Genomic DNA, 5,206 nt, shown 5'->3' on the forward strand with positions numbered 1-5,206 from the left:
CAATTTTTATATATTAAAACTTAAATTGGGGCACCTGGATGGCTTAGTCAGTTAAGTATCCGACTTTGGCTTAGGTCATGTTCTCACAGTTCCTGAGTTTGAGCCTCACATGGGGCTCTGCACTGACAGCTCAGAGCCTGGAGCCTGCCTCAGCTTCTGTGTCTCCCTCTCTCTCTGGCCCTCCCCCACTTGTGCTGTCTCTCTGTCTCTCTCTTTTTCTCTTTCTGTCTCTCTCTCCCCCCTCCCAAAAATAAATAAACATTTTTTTAAATAAGTAAACATTTGTTTTTTACTTGAATTAAGTTATATTTTCAGGGTGCCTGGGTGTTTCAGTCAGTTGAGCGACCGACTCTTGATGTTGGCTCAGGTCATGATCCCAGGGTCGTGGGATCGAGCTCCAAGTTGAGCCTTGCGTCAACCCCCGCAGCAAGCCCTGCATTGTGCTCCATGTGGAGCATGGAGCCTGGTTGAGATTCTCTCTCTCTCTCCCTCTGCCCCTCTCCCCTGCTCAAGTGCATGCTCTCTGTCTCTGTCTAAAATTTTTTTTAAAGAATTTTTTAAAAGTTAATATATTTTCATTTCCTTTTAACATGTTTGAAGGTTTAAATTTTTTTTAGTTTAAGGTCAATAGACTTTACAAAAAGATCAATTTCTAATTCTGTAAAGAAATTTAGTGTGGAAAAGAGTTAAAATTCAGAAATTAATTTTATTTTTTTTTTAATTTTTTTTTCAACGTTTATTTATTTTTGGGACAGAGAGAGACAGAGCATGAATGGGGGAGGGGCAGAGAGAGAGGGAGACACAGAACCGGAAACAGGCTCCAGGCTCTGAGCCATCAGCCCAGAGCCCGACGCGGGGCTCGAACTCACGGACCGCGAGATCGTGACCTGGCTGAAGTCGGACGCTTAACCGACTGCGCCACCCAGGCGCCCCCAGAAATTAATTTTATAGAGAAAAGAATCTATTCCATAAAGTCAAGTTCAGCTAAATGGCTCATATAAGAATCAGGATAAGAAAAATACCAGGGGTGCCTAGATGGCTCAGTCAGTTGAGCATCCGACTTCAGCTTAGGTCATTATCTCACGGTCTGTGAGTGAGTTCTAGCCCCACATCAGGCTTGCTGCTGTCAGCAAAAAGATCGTCTTCAGATCCTGTCCCCCTCTCTGCCCCTGCCTCACTGGTGCGCTCTCTCTCTCTCTCTCTCTCTCTCTCTCTCAAAAATAAATAAACATTAAAAAAAGAAAAAATACAAAGCAAGAGATAATCAAGCTTAAATGTATTATATCATGTGATATCTACTACTGTTTACTACCCTGTAATCTAATATTCAACTTTTTTTTTTTCAAGTTGCTTATATTACATCTAGATACTCTTGGATCATACACATCATCCCTGATCAAATGATCATGGAGAGCCTTGCTTGATATAATGGAATTCAAATTTTACCTTAGGAGCAATGCAGTGCCACTGAAGGGTTCCTAAGCAAGAAGAAATACTATCATTTCTGTGGATTGGGAGCTGTGGAAATTTCATTCGGCAGGATGGAGACTGGAATTGAAAGGAAAAGAGCTAAAGGCAGGGAATCCTAAATGGGAACTATCAACCTGGAATTGGATAGTGAACATGAGAAAGAAACAGATTCAAGAGACACCTAAGGAGGTAAAACAGAAAGTTATCATTGCTACCTATTATATATTATCCCCTTTTATTTACACTTTTTGTGCCTTTTACATGTGGGGATTAGGTTCAAAATTTAGGAATTAAAGTTATTTCACATGAAAGACTGATGGAGGCGATAGCTTGTTCCCTATTCTTCCCCAAATCCTGGAGGAGCTACAGAAGCAAAGCTACAACAGATTCACAGAACACTGGTTAAGTATAGCATTAGAATATCTGACGAGTTATTTCTCTTGTCCCTTCTACAATTCGTAATACATAACTTGTACACAAAAGTAATACATAAAATTGACAAACAGCAATACCGTCTGTTTGCACACCTGAAGGACTACAGCAGCAGTCTCCTAAGGCTGTGCTGCAAAGGATACAATGATCTGGAATAGTCCGCAGAGCTGATTTTCTTTCCTAACCATGTCTGCATGTCCAAATTCAAAATATATTCCCCAGCTCCTTTCATCTGCCATCTCTCCATGCAGCTATCTCAGATCCCAGAATCGAAAAGGAACAAATCTTTTCCTCTTCAGAATGCCCATATGCATTTTACGACAATTCACGTTCTACTTTGGGTAAAGGTCTTACCTCTACTCCAGTAGACTATAAGCTCCTTGTAACCAAGGTTCTTGTCATTTCTTCTTTAGTTTACCCAAGTACTAGCATAGTGCCCAGCACATAACAGAAATCCCATAAATATCTGTCAAATAAATAAATCAATAGCTCTTTCCAGCTGCTCTTCCCACCCCTGCCTTGTTTCACCTGGATCAATAACAATGGCAATGCTGTCAGAGATCAAAGGCTCATGAGACTTTCTGAATTATAGGTTCAGGGAACAAGGTTCCCTGGAGACTTTGCAGAAACTAGACCAGATATTTTACTTAAACCACATATTTAAACTTTGACTTATAATCTCTCTGACAACAACTCCAACTGAATTTTTTAATGTAAAAATCCTAACCCCAAGTTTCTTCTAGAATTTGATTATCCCTGCATATCAAACTGTATACAAGAAAATGTCTCAAGCTAGCCAGATTGGGGTGCCTGTATTGAAACCCAAGACAGTATTAATAACATCAAAATAAATTTTGAGCGTCCTACTCATAAGTAGTTTTCTGGAGAGATCAATTTCCAGAAAAGAAAACAATCAGTTGAAATCTCAAAGGAGGAAATGTTAAGTCCCTTAAAAAAAAAAAAAAAAAAAGACAACTGTTAAATATGATTCAAATCCACCCACCTGGCAGCCGTGGTACCTTTCAAATGTCTGACCTGCTTCAGTAGGAAACCAGCCAAAGTTCTGTCCATGAAGGCATAGAATACACCTATCTTTTTAATTCCTTTCATATTGTTTGGAATGCTGCAATCTTTTCAGTATTGTGAATACTCAGTAGGCTTGGTACTGGGTCAGAGATGTATTTGGCCTCTGTGGTTTTAAGAGAAAGGAGCTGAAGCTCCTGATGCCCCAGAATGTTTGGATTTCTGGCTAAATCATGCCCAGTTGTAGTAAATAACAATGATAAAACAAGGCTACTTTAAATTTTTTTCATAATGAGAAATGTAGGGGTAAAATGGCATGATACCTGGGATATGCTTTAGAATATTTCAGCAAAGGGGGAAAAAGAGATGATGGATGAAGAAAATGACAAAATCAATATAGCAATTTAATTTGGGTAGGGAGTACATGGGGGGTTCATTATACCACCTCTGTACATTTGGGTATGCTTGAGGGGTTTTTTTTTCTTTTTTAAGTGTTACATTATTGCAAAAACAACTTCAGATTAAAAACAGCAATCCAGACAAATAGTGCCCAAAGTTCTGAATCGTTCTTGAAAACTGCAGGGTGTATTCCATCTTGGTCCATCCATCTCAGTTTAGCTCTAGACTCATGTCCTTAAAGTTGGCGTCTCAGTTTTTATTTCATCTGTTTAATGAAAACAAAAATGCTTTCAGAGAGTCAAATGGATCTGTGGCCCAGACACTGAAAAACAGCCAGAAATTTCAGGATGTCTCTTCATATCTGTTGAGTTTCTGGGGACACAGTATCTTCTTTGTACAGGTAGTTTGCCTTCTGCTTATGGTGGACTTAACGTTGCTTTTGCTATCTGACATCTACTCTGCTTCCTATGACAACAACTCCTCAATTCCCATTTAGGGATCTACTCCAGCCCCATTCCGAAGAAGCAGATTCTATCTCTGGATTTCAGGATAGAGTTTAAGCCCAAGACTAAATCGATCAGAGCATCCCATTCCCCCAGCCACCGACTGGTTCCTAAATAGGCCCATGACCTAAATCAGGCCAATTCCGGCTAAGGAGGTTTAGGTCTTAGACTCCGGTTTGTGCTTTGGGAAAGTGAACTCTCTTTGTCACTGGCTTTGTTACTGGGTTGATGTGTTCTTGCAGTTGCTTGAAGCCACCTTATATAGCTTGGCAATGAACTGAATACAGCAGGACGTAAGCCATATATCCACTGGAGGGGAAAGGAAGACACGTTCTAATGATACCACGTGAGCCTGGACCAGCTGTCCTTGAAGAGTGTCCCTGGCCTCTCAGGTGAGTCAAGAAGTTACCTGAAGAGCTCTAACACATAGCATAATCACTCTCTTTTGTAATTAAGCCACACTAGTATAGTCAGATGGCTTGACAGCATAGCACTTTGTAAAGTCTGCACTCCAAAGGAAGATGCATAAGCTTAGAGCATAATTCTTACCAAAATACCTGAATGAGTTCTGAGAATGTGGCATCAGGGTCACTGAATTCCATCATTATTCAACCAATATAGCACGCCTACTCTGTGACTGTGCTAGGTGCCAATTCCAGCAAGGTCAGGGCAGCTCAGCGATGGAAAATAAATGTAGTCCCTGAATGTTTCTATTTACTCAGTGACATATCTAGCTCTGTTTGAGATTTGAAGTTTATTTATTTATTTTGAGAGAGAGAGAGAGAGAGGGCAGGGGAGGGGCAGAAAGAGAAAGAGAGAGAGAATCCCAAGCAGGCTCTGTGCTGCCAGCGCAGAGCCCAACACAGGGCTTGAAATCAGGAACTGTGAGATCATCCCCTGAGCGGAAATCAAGAGTGGGATGCTTAACCAACTGAGCCACCCATGCATGACTGTCTGAAATTTTTATAACAAATAAATTTAAGAACATTTCAGTAACATAACGGTTACTGGCCCAACTCCCTCCTGGATGATTGGGGGTCCAAATGACACACCTAGGCTGGGGTTAGAAGAACAGAGGTGAGTATTTGTTTAAGGCTTCCTCTAGCCCCTGAGCCTAGAACAAGGAAGATCCCAACAATAACTTCCAGTAAGAAAGCTGAGTCCAAAAAACCCAATCCCACCTAAGCAATAATATGAGGGGAATGGGCACAGCGAGACAAAAGCAAGTGGGAGCCAATGGACAGTTCCGAAGCAACTGGCTGGAACACAAGATGGAAGAAGTTGAAGAATCTCTGAGACCCAGGTTAGTACACCTTCAACCCATACCTGAGAAAGGACTATAAAGTTGCCAATATATTTCAGACAAACAGTAGAAAAAT

This window comes from Lynx rufus, unplaced genomic scaffold, assembly GCF_022079265.1.
Source record: "Lynx rufus isolate CCGP_SWC_20201006 ecotype Redwood Valley unplaced genomic scaffold, mLynRuf1.p SCAF_4, whole genome shotgun sequence".
NCBI lineage: Eukaryota > Metazoa > Chordata > Mammalia > Carnivora > Felidae > Lynx > Lynx rufus.